Below are 17,008 nucleotides of genomic sequence, written 5' to 3'. Positions count from 1 at the left end.
GGTAAGGTTAAAAATAATAATAATAATAATAATAATCAAAAAAAATATATATATAAAATATAAGATAGCTATTTTTATAATAACGTATTGTTGGTGTTGAGAAGGAACTCCGATCCAGGTACGATCCTTTGTAGTAAAATTATTTAGTTGTCAGCTAGTTAAACATTTAATTTGACACGCGCATTATCCTAGCGTGTATTTTATTGACTTGAGGCATCATTTAATTCCTTAAATCTTCTATGGATTTATGTGTTTTCCAAATAGGAATGCTCAAGTCTTTTCCCAGTGTTTATTGTGAGGATTAGTCCTTTTGTAATGTTTTTTGCACTGGTAGTCCTTCTACAGTGTTGCTTATGCTGACACTCTACTCGGCTTGGAGCATAGAGAAGGTATTTGTTTAGAAAAGGGCTCCAAATTTAGGTATGTCTTTATTCCGTATTGTCCTTGTAGTAGAAATCTGTTAAGCTGTTTACTTTATCAAAAGTATTTCCCTTCTCTTGACAATTTGGCAATGCGAGCGTTTATTAATGTGTACTCGAGGCGGCATCGTTGACTCTAATTAGTTTGTGTAGTCGAGCGTGAATTAGCTTGTGTAGTAGAGAGTGAAGCAAGCGGTATTTATTTCACTTGGCTCGTGCAGTCGAGCATGAAGCAAGCGGCATTCATTCCAATTAGCTTGTGCAGTCGAGCGTGAACCACAGCGGCATTTATTTCAATGGTTCTCAATACCTCGAGCAGTCGAGCGTGAATAGAATGGTGGCTTGATTGAAAAATAACACTTTAGCTGATTAGAAAGTTTTTAAGATTACGCACTGTACGCACTGTATTTGTTCAGCCGTTATTAATCATGCTCACAATCAAGAACATTTTCCGATCGGGCACACTTTAAGAGATGAAGAGGTTTTTAACATACGCACATGTATTTGCTCACCAACCAGGCGCGCAACACCCATTGGACTCACAGGGCTTCAGCCCCCCCCGTCGTGTGTGGCAGCCCGGGATGAGACAGCTTCCCGGGCAAAAAAGCAGCCGCACCCGAGCACTTAACAGGTCTTTAAAAGACCATTTGCATGTTAATGAGGCCTCGCTGTTGTTTCACCCCTTCTAAGAGCCCCTGCAGCTCCACTCTGCCTATTGCTTAAAGTTCAGCCCCCCCGAAATTTTTGCTCAGCCCCCCCCCCGAAATTTGGCTCTAGTTGCGCCTCTGTCACCAACCAATGATTATCCTTACGGTTGGATGCTTTTCAGAGACCTAATACATGCGCTCAGTATTTACTCTTTATTATTATTCTGCACAGCTGGACGTGTTTAATCAGCGCGTGTAACTTTCAATGTTAAGCGATGTATACATGCATGCGCTAGCATAAAGAACACGTTGAAAGGGACAATTCAAGCAGTTGGTTGTTAAGGAGTTTGTTCTGTAGTCTTAAGTAGATTTGAAGATATTTAAAGTAGTTTTCTAATATTGAGAATACGTAGTTTTAAAGTCATATATAGTTTTGATCTTGCCTTAATCTTTTGTTGTGAATCCAAGGATGAGATGCTGTTTTCTGTTCCTTGCGCAGCTTCTCGTCGCCATGAAAAGAAGAGCCTTCACAGGTTTCTTTGAGGTTTATTGATTAAACAGCATCCCAGCAGAGAGCAGCTTCCCTTACATCCAATGGCTCTCTTAAACTGCCCACCTAGAACATTCCCTGCATCATTCTACATGTAACTAGGTAACAGTTCCATAACATCTGCTGGCTGGAGATCTCAACACACTGGCATTAGAGTCTTGATCCTTTAGTATGGTTTAAATATCACCATGACCATCAAGAACTCAATGTAGACTAAACAAGTATGAATGGGTAAAACAAAATACCAAGTTGTACAGTGAACAGCGTGACGTGAATCCCGTCACCGCTGTTCCAAAGATACGGCAAAGTCCAATTATAGGCAAGGCAGGAACACTTAGCAAAAGCAGCATGACGAGAGCAGAGTCACCGCCGTGTAAGGATAGCAGGTATCAAGTCATGAGAGGAAATATCAGGAGACTGTAGGAACAGGCACCTTCCTCCCCACGAGCGCGACGGTGCTCACCAACGGAGGAGGGGACCACCAAAACAAGGTTAGCGAGAGACGGAAACCTTCCTCCGCACGAGCGCGACGGCGCTCACCAACAGAGAACGGTATCCTGCCAGGAACAAGGTTGAGGGAGAGTCGGTGCAAAGCACCCTTACCGGACCTCACAGGACAAAACAGGACGCCATCACCACCTCCATGGAAGAATTTCCGACGCTTTGCCTAGCGTCGTATCTGCCTTTATGGGCGCTGCGTGTCATGAGCATCTGGCCTCATGGGATGTGTAGTTCTGGGTGTGAGCGGCGTACCTACGCTGCGCTGTCACCAACGGACGTAATGGAGCCTACTGTTGTTCTTAGGCTGCTGCAGCGGACTCGATGCTGTGCACTCGTAACAGGTAGTGATTATGCATGTGGTGGTGGTTGTTGTGCTTGTTGGTGTGCTGGTGGTTGTGGGTGTGCTGGTGGTTGTGGTGCTGGTGGTTTTGGTGGTTGTGGTGGGTGTAGTGTCAATAGTGTCTGTTTTTTGGGTGTTTGCTTGGGCTTCTTTGTGTTTGTGTCTATGCGTGTGTGTGCACGAGTGTGCAGCTTGTGTCTGTTGGACTTGGAGCCTGCAAATTAGGGATTGTTCTTGGGATAGGGCTGGGACTTGGAGACTGGGGATTTGCAGTAAAAATAGAATAGACATTTACAATATTAAACACCTATTTGAAATATGCTATTTGCTATTTGGTGTAAAAACAATTACAAGCACCATGACATCATGTGAAATATAATGGAGATTGAAACCTGTAATCATAAATAAAAGAAAATATTTTCAAACAAACAAGACAAAGAAAAATGATGGAAATATATATAGGTTTCTATGTTTCCAAAAGGTGCAAAACACGTTAGCAACAGCTAAGTGAAAAGCAAAAACAACATTTAGGTTTAGTGACACATTCAGTCTCCAGTCCACCAGCGATTCCTGTCAAGCCTTCAGGATTTTGGATCTGCAAGACCTTCTCCTCACAGAAAAAAAATTGTATGGGGGAGGCTAGGAAAACCACCACCTGGTCTCTGGGCCTCCAGGTGACCCTTGGAGGCCAGGGAATGCACTCTCCCTGCAGTTCATTCCACCTCTTCCTAATTTCCTCCTGTGTGCTCAGGTTGTTTGCTACAGCATTCCCTTTGTCAACAATTCTGGTCCACATTTGCTTTTTGTGGGATATGGTTGTATTTTGGACTTGAGCTCCAAACAATTGTGGCTTTACACTAATAGTTTCATCCTCCATGACTGATATCAGGTGTATAATTCTAGCTTCCATCCAAAAGACACAGGAATAGTACAATGTTGTACACTTTTCAGTGACGGAATCTCTCCATCGGCAATCTGCCGCTAGAACAACACCAGCACAACTGTGAAATCTAAATAGGCTCAGCGTAATCCCACCACTCTGACGGCAAAGGAGTCATGCTAGCCAACAGAGGAGTTTGCCGAGTTGGCAGCGATGAGCCGCTTATGCAACGGTAAACACTGTCGATGTGGAAGGAGATTTAGCCAGCACACATCTAAATACGGCACAGCATTCCATCTGCTTTACAGAGTACTTGTAAACTCCGCTGTGGAGGGATGACGGGAGTCCCGCCAAGATCTAAATCGGGCTCTCGCTTGGCAGCAGCTTTGAAATTGCTACCACCAAGCAAGAGCAAACACAGGTTTCCCTGCCCGCACCAGTGTGGACAGAGAAACCACTATGTCCTGGGGGTGGATACCCTGGGACATCGCTGGAGCTGGGAGGATGGGCTCCCGAGTGCCATTAATTGATCTTGGAGGGGACTGTGTGGCCCTACTCCCATTTTTTGGCACGGCCAGCAGCCGCGGTCCATGCAGGTAACAGCAGTGGGGCCGCGTTGGGGGGGGGAATTTCGAGGGACGATGCAGAGGGAAAATTTGTTATTTAATTTTTTATTATTTATTTAATTTCCCCACAGCATCGTCCCTCGAAATCCCCCCCTGCACGGACCGCGGCTGACGGCCAGTCCCCAGGAGTTTGGGGTACCAGAGCCGAAAATAGTCAGGAGAGGTGGGGCTGTGAAGCCCCCTCCCCCTTAATTGTTAAGGACGGGCCCTGGGGGGTTGTGGTCCCCAGGGTCAAAATTGGCATGGGAGGGAGCCCCTCCCAATATATTAATCCAGGCCAGGGAATGGTGGTCCCTGGGATCAAAACAGCCCAGGGAGGGGGCTGCGTGCACACCTGCCCTGAATTTATGATAAATATTCCCCCCCGGGACCTGGCCCACCCTGGGTGCCAGCTCGAAAACAAGCGCGGGAGACGGCACTTGTTTTTTCTTCTTAATTTTTTATGCGAATTTGTGGGAAAAATAATATTAAAAAAATGTGGGTCCCTGGTAAAGTCCCAGTGGAACCCCACCACCAGGCTTAGGTTGTCAGGGTATTACACAAAAACCCTAAAAGGGTACAGGGTAGTATTTGTTTTGGGACTCGGGCTAAGTCTCCAGATGGCTGCCAACACGTAATTAAGTATTATGCATATCAGTCGGCCTGAAATGGTCGTAAATTATATAAATTCATGGCCTTTGGTAATCTGACTGAATCCTGCAGTATTATCTTTTATACATCCAGCAGCAGACTAGGGGTTTTATTATGTTGTAGTGGTCGAATCGAGCCTGAATGCGGCTGGTATTGATGGTGACAACATGGCAAGCAGTGATTTTCCAATCATACTTACCTATTTGGGTGAGTCTATTGTAAACATCAGATGCCTGATAAACAGTATGATGTATACTACAACTGTTTAATATCACTATGGTGGCCATGATGTTGATGAAATCACTGAAGGCCTTTTTCATCATGCATTAAACCTACCAATGAGGACATGGTTCAGTATATTTGAATGGACCCAGAACGCTGTACATTTAAATGTGTTTGGAGCAGTTGCGTAGCTATGCCTTAGTCCGCCCGTGGCAGCCCCTGCGTTTGCCGCCTGTGGGGTGATTGAAGAGCAGGAGGGGGCGGGGACACTGGTGCAGGTGAGAGTGGGGGGGGGCTCCTGCAATTCTTGCGGCCGCAGGTAAACCCGGGGGGGGGGGGGGGGGACACTGCTGCCCCAAAACTCGTGCCGCCTGGGGCGGTCCGTCCCCACTGCCCCCCCAGCTACGCCACTGGTTTGGAGCATTGAGAAAGGCAATGCCCTCGCCAAAACGCATCTGCATTTAAATAAATGCATTAAGAACCCTATGAGTGCCTAGAAGTGACTTCTTGAGCTGGATAGCATGAGCTCCACCATCACTCATGTGAAGGCACCCACCATGAGATCGGCAGCAGTTGGTGGAATTGGAGATATATATATGTTATTTGGTATAGTTCCGTTCAGTAGTTTTTGAGATATTAACTGAAATTAAAATTTGTGTATCTAGGGATGCGTATCCTTTGCAGATCCTCCTTTGATTCGCGAATCCATGCGCCAACAGCAATGCCGTGATTGTCTGTCCGCAACCTAAGAGGAAAGATGCAGCAGCCATTTTGCTCATTGGAACTCAGTTCCCCGCAGGGAAAATAAAGTTAACAAGTGATAGAAAGGGTCAGTGTAGAGTTACCCAGACCCCATGAGACTAATGGAGGGGTCTGTAAGGGACCCCTCATGGGCAAGAAATTGTCTAAAAACAATTTTTTTCACCCCATGAAGATCAACTGATTTTCCCCTGAGCCTCCATGGATCCTTCTGGATCCTCCTGGATTCGGGTGGATCCGAGGATCCAGACTCCAATAAAAAAAACATACACTCACTCACAGATCCACACACACCTTCACACACTCAGTCACACACCCACACAATCACTCGCACACACACTCACAGGCCCTCAAAACCACTCACACACCCACTCATAGACCCACACAACTTTCACACACCCACTCACACACCCATACAGCCACTCATACACCTGTTCACATACCCTCAAAAGCACCCACACACTCACACAGCCACTCCCCTACTCACAGGCCCACATTGCCAGTCACACATGCGCTCACGCACTCACCACACACTCACACACCCACTCACACACCAACGGAACCACTCACACACCCAGGTTGCAGGTATGTTATAGTTTGGAAATAGCATTTAAGAACCATAGAAATTCACTGAAAAAAACCAAAGGTTACAGGGCTATTATATTTAGGAAGTATGATGAAAAAAAACCTTAGAATTTCACTGAAACAAACAAAGGTTACAGGGACGTTATAGTTAGGTTCATATTTTACACACACAAAACCATAGAAATTTAGCAGTTATAGCTATTGTTATCTCAAATGACTATAACTTGTGCCCTTACTTAACTATAACTCATGCCCTCACTATGCACTGCTAATTACCCCAAATATTACATCACTCATGTCATCTTCTATGACAGCATTAATAATATCACTGCAACATTTTCAGTGAAAATATTGATGAGAAAACTGTGCATGGTGGGGCGTGAGTTATAGTTAGCTTAGGGCACGAGTTATAGTTACTGGAGATAACTGTAATTATAACTGCTGACATTCTATGATTTTCTGTGTGTAAAATCTGAACCTTACTATAATAACGTGTAAACTTAGTTTTTTTTATATATATATCAATTCAATGAAAGCAAAACAAAGGTTAAGGATAAGATGTAGTTAGGAAAACGTTATTTATTCTTTCTATTAAAACAACTCAAACTAAACAAGCATTGCAATTTCTAAAGTTATACTTCTAACTTAAATGATAATTTACGCACCACCTTCAAATTACTATGTCACGCATCTCTGTTCACAGTCTTGTCACCTCTCTCACCTCATAAGGTGCAGGAAATCATAGATGGGCCGTTCCCTACCTCAGACAAGAAAATACAAAGCCTTTTTGGATCTTTTCTTGTCAATTTATAGAGGCACTTTATTACTCCTTTTTCGGATATAGTTATGCCCATTATCAAACTATTAAGGAAGACCACAGGGGTCCGAGGAAGCAGAAAGAGCCTTCCAATTACTCAAGGCAAAATTTATTTCAGTCCCTGCGTCACATCACCCAGACCCCTCACAACCATTCTTTGTGGAAGCCGATAACCTCTCAGGTTGCCTTTGGGGGGATTTTGTCTCAACAAGACACCATGACTGGACATCTACATCCCATAGCCTTCTTCTCGAAATGCTCCTGACTGTGGATCAAAACTACATGATTGCTGGAGAACTATTGCCTATGAAAACTGCCTTCCAGGAGTGGAGGGATTATTTGCTAGGAGCCAGGCTTACAGTGACAATTTACACTGATCATAAAAACCTACAGTTCTTTTGTTCTGCCAGGGCATTAACTCCCAAACAAATGCGCTGGTTGCTTTAACAAATTTGATTTTGACAATAGAGCTCTGTACACGAACCACAGGAAATTGGGCTTGACCGGCCCTACAGCGCGTAAGGTGGAAGTGTGGCACGGAGCGCAAAAGCAGATGGGCTGACAGGGGCGCCTCACGAAAGCTACCCCTCTATGGGAACCTGATATCCTGGGACGGCTTAGCGCCTATGCAGGATTTGATAAATGGGATATGATAGGGATCTCAACAGTAAGCGATTTGTGGGTCAAGGGCAAGAAGGCGTTGTTCTCGGACCTCCAAACTAACTACCAGCTAGCACAGACGGAGAAATTTTGTTACCTCCAAATCAGTCATGCCATTGACTCTGCCCTTCCTGGGGATACCCCCCTTCCTGACTCTTCTCCCCTGGAGGACCGGCTCTTGCTGGATGTTATGACCCGAAAAGCCATCTCTCTTACATATAGGAAGTTGATTAATAATCGAGTCAATCCAATGTTGAAGCTGAGGGCGTCTTGGGAGGGTGACTTGGGAGAATTAGCTAATGAAGACTGGATAGCAGCGTTATCCTCACCTCGAGAGGTCGCCATCCTGATGCGACTTCGCCTGGTGCAGCTTAAAATTCTCCATCGAGTATACTTTGATGCCACCCTACTACACCGATTAGGTAGACGTCCCGATGTTCTCTGCCTCCGACACTGTAACCAAACGGGAACATTCCTGCATATCCTATGGGGCTGCCCTCACATACAGCAATACTGGACGGACGTGACCAGACATCTGACTAGGACATGTGACAAGTCCATCCTTCCATCTCCCACACTATGTCTTCTCAATATCTGGGAGGCAACGGACCTCATGCAAGCTGAGCAATCATGGGCCACGATGGGGTGCAGCATAGCAAAACTAAATATAGCTCAGAAGTGGGGCGTAGACACCTTACCGCTGCTGAGAGATTGGACAAAAGATATGAACCATGCCATGGTCGCCGAAAAAACAGTTTATAAAGGCAGGGGATGTCCACGTAAATGGGATCACAAGTGGGGGCGTTGGAATAAGTATAGGGGGGAGATTTGTGTCTCTCCAACAGTTGAACTTAGGAGGGAAAGACTTCTGGTGTTGGAGGAGGAGGTGGATGAGACCACGGCGCATACTGTGGACAATCAGCACTAGATATGCTTTGGTTGAATTTCCTGACCCGGGAACATATAACTGACCCACCCTGGATGGTCTTGTCATTGTTGAATTATGCTATCATGGGCTTCTGCCGGATTAATGCAAAGTAAGTTAATGCCGTACTCTCTTGAAAATCTTCTCATAAGCTGTCAATGTACTGTCTTTAATGCTGCTTTTTTGTTTCTAATAAAAACTGTTTTAAAAAAAAAAAAAGATCGTAATCACTTATAGACCTGGTACAAAACAACTAAATGTGGATGCTTTGTCCCGCATAGCTTCCCCTTCTGTCCCTTAAACTGATAAAACACTACCAGAAAAAATCCCAGAAAACTAAATTGTTGCGCCCTGCTTACCAGACGGATTTGAGACCAAATTAAAGATTGCTTGTAAAAACTGTAATCCCTAGTAATGGCTAAAGGAAAACACTCATAGTATTTCTAATGGGTTATATTATCATGAAGATAAATTGTTTATTCTTACGCAAGAGTTGATTCAGGAGGTTTTACATTGGGGGACACAGCAGTGCCTTATCTGGACACCCTGGAGAAGGCAAAACTATAACAAATTGTAAATGTTGCTTCTGCTGGCCAACCATGTCTAAAGATGATAAAACCTATGTACAAACGTGTCCAATGTGCTCCAGAAATAAGATCAAAAGACAAGCCCCAGTGGGATTGTCACGTCCCATACGAATACCCATTCATCCATGGCATACCATTAGCATGGATTTTGTCACTGATCTCAAATCTCTAACAGTTTCACAGGTACCTGGGTAACAGTCAATTTACTGAGTAAAATGGCACATTTCATAACCATTAAGAAGATCCCCTCTGCCAAAGATTTAGCAGGACTCTTCATACAACGCATCTCGAGACTCCAAGGGTTACCTTCTGTCATCAACTCGGACCTCAAAATTCTGGTAAGGATTGTGCACATCTTAAGACATGGAACTCCGCTACTCCTCTGCTTATCATTTACAAACAGATGGGCAAACAGAGAGAGTCAACCAGTCAATGGAGAAAATCACTTGTTGTCTGTTAAGTTCCGTGACTAAAGAATGGGATAAAGCTATCCCTTCAGCTGAGTTTTTATACAATAATAGTACACATGTTGTAATGGGTTATTCACCTTTCTTTTCTGTGACAGGATATGATCCCAGGATGATGCCTTTAGAGACTCCTGGTTCCTCTCCAGCTTCCCCTTCTGTACATGGCCAGCACTCTCACTTGATATGGACTTTGGAAGACCTCAAATAAAACCTCATCAGGTTTCAAGATCTCATAAAGCAACACGTGGACAAACATCGAACCCGTTAACAAGATTATGAAGTGGAAGATTTGGTTGTCCACAACAAATATGAATTTGGAAGAACCTCGAACATTTCACCATGGTTTATAGGCCCATTCCCGATTTCTCAAGTGAGTAACCCAATGACGATGAAACACATTGCCAGAGTATTATAGGGTACACCCAGAATTTCATGTCTCCCTATTACACTCTTATCATCCCCAGACCAGGCCCAAGAAACCTCCACCACCCATCAAAATGCAGAACCACTGGCAATACGAGGTCTGTAATATCTTGGATGCTAAATACTTTTGTGGCATTCTGCACTTTCTGATTGACTGGAAAGGCTATGGTCCGGAGGAGCAATCCTGGGAACTGGTGTCAGCCGTTCACGGTTGATCTGGCTTTTTTATTTACAACATCTCACAAAACCATGCCCCCTATGCCAGCTTTTGGGGGGACAACTGTTACGACCTGTGCCCTCTCCCACTCCAAGTTACTTAATCATGCCCTCAAGGATGGTAATGTGGCATCAAAGCTCACAACTTAAAAGGCCTCCATGTCCTTTCCCTTTGTTACATTTCATTTCCCCTGTTTTCTCCCAAATCGTTTGTCTTTCCACTCAAATCTGGTCACTTGATCAATAATTGTGCAATCTTTCAACAATCCGCGAGATTTTGGACTCGCCATCTGACCGCGGCCATCTTGGTTGGAACATGTATAAATACCAAGCCCCAGCCACGAGGCCAATGCCTGGATTTGATTGCTGTTGCTGAGGAGAAGTCTTCCATATACTGCGCTACTCACCTGAAGCTGAAGAAGCCTTCTGGAACCATGCGATTCACTGCCACTCTTTCATCCAACGCCCCTGGAAATGAAACCAGAACAAGGTCAAAATAAAATCCCAAATTCGTTAGGAAAGATGCAAGGAAAAAGTTAGAGTGGTAAACGGAGGACATTATACCGAGCACACTAATATTGCCAAAAGACAAAACCATGGACAATTTATTTTGAAACAAATCACAAACATTTTTAGATGGACAAAGGATTCGCACCTCTCAGTTATGACACAAACCAAACACAGTGGAACTTTAGATTGCCAAAGGATCGGACCCCAGGATGTAAAGGCAACAACCAGCGTTCCTAATTTACATGTCAATTGTTTCTAAACAACGATCTGTGTTTTTACCTCTGCAAGCCCAAATTTCAGTGCTTCCTTGAGGCATTGATGGAAATGTATAGAAACCTGTAAGATGATCGAAAAGGCATAAGTAAGTTGGCAAGTTACCTTGTGTGGTATATTGTCATTGTGTTCAAGGGCCGATTACCAACTATCAATAGTGATACCTCTTGTGTTTATCCCTGGGGCACAAAGGCAGAATCCCATCGGAGGAACAAGCGGCAAAAGAAAGAGCTCAGGTGGTAGCAGAGGTACTTCACCATCACCGAAATACATTTGCGGTGCTGGATTTAGATTAGGTCTGGTACTAACACCCAGAAAAGACCAATGGGCTGGCTGTATCACTAGAAATCGAAAGATCTTTCGATACTCTAGGCTGTCCGTACCTGATGGTAGTAATAGAAAGAATAGGACTCGGACCCAGTTTCATAGACTGTGTGTGCCTACTGTACAATCACCCAATGGCCAGAGTACGCATGGGCAAGCCTATATCTGACAAATTTGGCATAGGCTGAGGCCCCAAACAACGATGCCCACTATACTTGATTATATTTGCGCTAGTCATGGAACCCCTGGCATGTTTGCTGAGTGCACGAGCCTCGGTATGGGACATTAAAGGGGTACACCGATGGCATTTAATATTATATGTTGATACCGCGCTTATTTAGCTGCGTGACCCTAACAGCTGCATGGATGGCATGATGACCCTGCTGGTCACCTTCAGCAACCTAGTATTCTGTCAAACCTGATATGGGGTACCGGTAGATGGAGGGTGGCCTTGGTGATGGCTCAACGTTCACTGATGAAGGAGGACTGGGGGCACCCAATTATGAACTATACTGTGCAGCAGCACAGCTGCAGTGGCTGACACAATGATTGGGGCCAGTGGGAAAGGGATCTGCTGCTGGAGTTGGAGGGAACACCAATTATAGAGTGGCTATTGCATTCAGGTGGCTAGGCATTAACCTGTTACAGACTGGCCATAGTAGCGAAGAAGTGCTGGAATAAATATGTAAAGGGGAAGGGCAGCAGATGCCCAAATGCACCACAATTACTATTGTGGACACTCCCTAAATTGTTGAAGGAGTTTGCAAGAATGCACAACAAACACGTATGGATGGATTGTGGAGTGACTCTTGTAGGTGGCTTATACACAAATATGGTACAGTGCACGTTACCAGAGAAAACCACTACACATGATATCCCGGTGTAACAGTTTCATACTTGCAATGCCTAAACACACCAAATACACCGCAGATGGGGATAGGCACGAATGGAACATGCGACATCGAGACCGGTCTAGTGCGTTCTGATTCAGGGACATGGAAGGAACCAATTACTACCTTATGCCACGCTACTGTCGTACAAACAATTAAGGGGGGGCTAGAGGCGAATAAATGTCCAGCATACACACCCCCACTAAGGCTATGTACAGAGAATGGTATGCAGGAATCATACGCTTTACGATACTGTCGTAGCAAATGGCAGAAAAGATGGTTGTGAAAGCTAAAGGGGAACGAGATATGGAGGTGAACATACAGAATAAAAAATGGAGCGTATCATTAGAATAAGTAGAAGCGGTGTCCCCGCAACCCCAGATATGGATTCATCTAATTCAGTTATTTACACCAAACAAACCATACACCACTGACTTACATCACATGTATGAGGGAGCCTCTTTACATAGTACTCAGTGTCACCAACAGGATGCTGGATTCTATCATATGGTGTGGGTAAGTCCAACAGTGCAGACCGTATTGGAGGAGGTGTTACTGCTGCAGATCAGAGCTTATAAATTCTCCCTACTTCCACGGACAGAGTAATTTCACAGTCATACGCACATACACTCATCATACGCTGGTGGGGCCCATAACACCAACATTCATTCTATTACTCTATTCACACTGAATATAAGAGAGAACTCCTAAATCAATCTGCATCTAACTTGAGGTCAATGCAACCAAATTGAATTGTCTCGAGTCATGATTTAAACAGTTTAAACACGTTTGAGATCTCAATAAATGACAAAGAAATAACCACCCGACACTGGAATGCAAACAGAAATTATTTTATCTAAATTAATTCATAAAGAAAGCCATTCAATTGCAAAATCATTATTCTCATATTTACCTATTCTGGCTAAATGTCGTACTCTAAGTTAGGACAGGTCTCAGTAAAGAATCAAAGTCTCTCAAGTCGCCGTCCTCTTAGTCAGCATCGATCCTCTTGAGCATAAGTTCAGGAAGAAGTGGCCCTAGACCCTCTCTAGTCTAAAAATATTTATACTAAAATTTACATACTAAAAGTTACAAACAAACTCTAAACGTCCGTTGAGCAGAGCGAGCAGGAAAGGATGTTAGCTTGCAACATTTAGAAAAATCTTCACTCTCGGATATCTCAAAAATAAAAACACGGAAAAAAGAAGTCCCAACTAAATTTGCAACATCCATGGATGCTCTTCTCCGGAATTATATCACTTGCAATGAAGGCACCGCAAGTTTATCAAAAATGTTAATTTGTGACAAATGTTCTTCTCCAAGGATACTTGGCGACCATCCCAGAGTTGTCGTCTTTTCATAACTTTTAGCTCAGACAGAGGCCGAGGTCATATTCAACCATATTCAGCGAGGCCTCTCTTCATATTTCATCTACTCAAATACAGGCTGTAGATGTCGGCCATTTTCTCAACAGGCCAAAATGGATAACTTAATTAAAAAGAAACACAAAACAACGTTACTACATCGTATTGATTATACAGTGTTAATTCCCACTAATACCCTTATGTGTATATATTTATCTAGCCATTTGCGACATAAAAAAGCATTAAAGCATATTGTTTTAAAGCGCAAACACATAACAAATAGTGCATTAACCACACTTATTTAATTGATTTGCTCACCAACTTAGTTCACTTATTAATTAAGCCATGCAATTGCATTCCCACGTGTAATTCTTTCATTAGTAAGGTTGATTAATAAAAAACTTAAAACTTTAGTACTTAATAATTAAACATTAGTAATTTTTAATTATGACATACGAAAATATAAACTGAAGTTTGAGTTTAAATAGAAAACCCTGCTCCAGCATTACAACATTTATCTGAGAGTACAGAGCGACACTTCACAACGACACTTGAGTTTTGCCTACAAGGGTGGTAGTCACGTATGAAAGGGGTGAAATACTTTGGTAGGTTTGTCGAGCTGGCATTGATGTTACTCACGCACAGAATAGTCATTTCATGGAAGACAGAAGTGGCCTATTAGAAGCTGGATAAGAGACCTTCAGAAATAGGCATTAGCAGAAGTAATGACTCTCATTGCGAAAAGAGCGAGGGAAAGTCAGGCATGATATGGAATACATACCTGAGTTGAAGACAAATATTGTGAGTCACCACCATGAGAGAACCTGAAACGCAGAGAGTATTTATAATTGCACTTCCGTAAAAGCACTGATACTGACGAGGGGTAAGCACAAATCTGAACTGGGAAAAGTAATCCTGGGAAGTAATCTTATGCAAATCATAAGTATGCGGCACTGGTGTAGTCTGGATCCGGATAAGACTCATCAGCTCCCACCAATAGATAAGTAATGCCAATCATAACAAGACCCCTGGCTCAGTCATTCTATGAGACTATAACATTGTATAGTACGCCACGGCCGCACTATGTTTGGCACAGCACATATCTCACTCAATGCAAGGAACTGCTGGGTTGTTTTCTTTTTTCTTTTTTTATGATTGTTTTCCTTTTCTTTACCATGATCATTTGTCATGATTAGACTAGCCTCGTATTTCAATAGGCACCTGACTGCGCAATGCAGATGCAGAGATGAAATTGGCCCATGTCACTATATCATGTATACTCACCAGAATTGTGCTGATGGACGGATACCCTTGTTCATACAGCAACATGTCTACTGTGACAGCATTGGTCACTGTAGTGTGCTTGCCTGCCCCCATGCTGCCCGAGGCGCTCCGTCTCTCGTTTGAAGCGCCCACATACCATGATCAGGGCCACTGGAATTATGTGATTGTGCGGCCGCACGATTTTCATCTAATTGTAGACATGCTTTTCTGTAGTTTTAAAGGACATAAAATAATCTGACTTGTTTGGTGTTCAAGGAAATAAGTGACGGAGGACTTGCAGAGAATGTCTTTTTTTCATATTCGGTCGAGCCTGGGCAGCGCATCCACTGCTCTGCGGCATGCTGTATTGGTGTGTGGAATAGAAGCCCTGTCAACTCTACGCCCATATTTGTCATTGGCTTGTATCATTGACCTTCGTAAATGCTGGCTTCTGATTCGTTAATAGGCATGTTAGTTCCTCCTTAGTACCAACTTGTCTTCATTTGTAACCTCCTATGAGGACAGGCCCTTTTACTACCGTTGTTACGCGGTATTACTTTTTTTAGTCTATTTTCTTTAATGAGTTTCTCCACCTGCAGCCATGGCATGCTTTCCTGCAACATTCAGTGCGCCATGCTTGCTTTCACTTTCAGAGCAGCCCAGGACAATGGCGGCCGCTTCTTTAAATAGGTCTCGCATTTACAAGAGTTTGAGCTTTTGGCATTGCAAATGATAAAGCCTTTTATTTATATGTGAACTGGCAATACAGATAGATAAAAGGCATTGTCATTTACAATGCCAATAGGTTAAACTCTCGCAAATGAGAGACCTATTGCATTGCAAATGCTTGTTTAATCTGTATTGGGGAATGTTATTTATGAGTGGACACCAGCTGCTCCTTCCAGGGAGGGCTTCTGCTGTGCCACTTTTCGTGGTGATGTCAAGAGATTAAGATCAGCCTGCTCCCTCATAGTTCTCTTGGCAATTTCTGTACAGGTCTCGATTGCAATTTTAAAGGAAACATACCGGGCATTTGTTTTTTGTTTAAGACACTCAAAGGCCCCAGCAGCTGCTTAAACGGAACTTCATATAAAATCACCTGTGTTCATTTGTAACATTACTTTTTTGTTTTTGTTTACTTATCAGGCCGGGATCATTGCAGAAGCTCTAGACACATTTTAAAGTATTCTCTGCATAAATTTTGTGTCTGAAGTTCGTACTGATAAGGGTAAAAATATACCAGCTTTCTGTGATTTTGTCTATTTTTTGTTGCAGCCAAGACAATAAAATACACTCATGCCAGTAGAAAACCGTCCAGGTGTCTACAGGCCCAGTTCTAGAGGGAGGGCCAGGTGGACCAGGCCCTCCCAAGGTAGTCCTCTGGCCCTCCCAAAGCATATTCACAAGTAAACAAGCACTTGAACATTGCTTGTTCTTGTTCTTAATGATTTATTTGGGCCAGCAGCCTTGCTTTCTAAGTCTAATTGTTTAATAATCATGAAAAACACAATGCTTTGAGCTACTTGAAGTGCCTTGGGACAGGTGTGAAGTCAGTGGGGACGGCTGTTATCATGCACATGGGGAATCTATGATGCTACAACCACATCAAGAGACACAAAAGCTCTCACACAGGACTTAATAGATGACATAGGGCAGAAATAATCTGATAGTATTTTGCGTCCCATGGTATATAATTGAAAATGTGCAATAGTAGTTAAATCTTAGTGTTTTTTTTACTTTCTTCTTGCTTTATTCTTAACTTTCAGGACTAGGACCAGTGCAACATTTTTTGACTTTTCTGAAGTAAAGACGTTTGACAAGTTTCACTAACACAACCCAGACACAGCATCAGCAGGGGTGGTAAAGTTCCTATTAAACGAAAAACAACACTGGCGGCTCTCCCGTGGCAGCACTGCATTCTCTTAGTTTCCAGAGGTACTCGGTGAGTCTAACATAGTTAGAAGAAACATAAGGCACAAACACTACACTTTGCGGGCGACGATGACTGTGCATTAATTTTGTCCCAGCAAATTCTCTTTGTTTGTTATATGAGTAGATCAAAAATGGAATATAGCGCTGTTGTTGCCCCTCAGATTCTAAAGAGATAATATAATCCTGTGAGCTAATGCA

At 43.4% G+C, this 17,008-nt stretch overlaps 1 long non-coding RNA gene across 1 annotated transcript in view; it reads left to right on the top strand.

Moving 5' to 3' along the window:
* Positions 1–380: 380 nt before the first annotated feature.
* The window catches only part of LOC146870036 (uncharacterized), a 56,848-nt gene continuing 40,220 nt past the window's right edge, over positions 381–17,008 (top strand). Inside the window, exons 1-2 of the long non-coding RNA XR_014958884.1 lie at positions 381–420; positions 16,645–16,820. This is a non-coding gene — a long non-coding RNA (uncharacterized LOC146870036). The remainder of the gene's footprint in view (positions 421–16,644; positions 16,821–17,008) is intronic.

Source organism: Triturus cristatus, chromosome 1_1 (assembly GCF_964204655.1).
Source record: "Triturus cristatus chromosome 1_1, aTriCri1.1, whole genome shotgun sequence".
In the NCBI taxonomy this organism is placed as follows: domain Eukaryota; kingdom Metazoa; phylum Chordata; class Amphibia; order Caudata; family Salamandridae; genus Triturus; species Triturus cristatus.
This window is presented reverse-complemented; position numbering and strand designations above follow the sequence as displayed.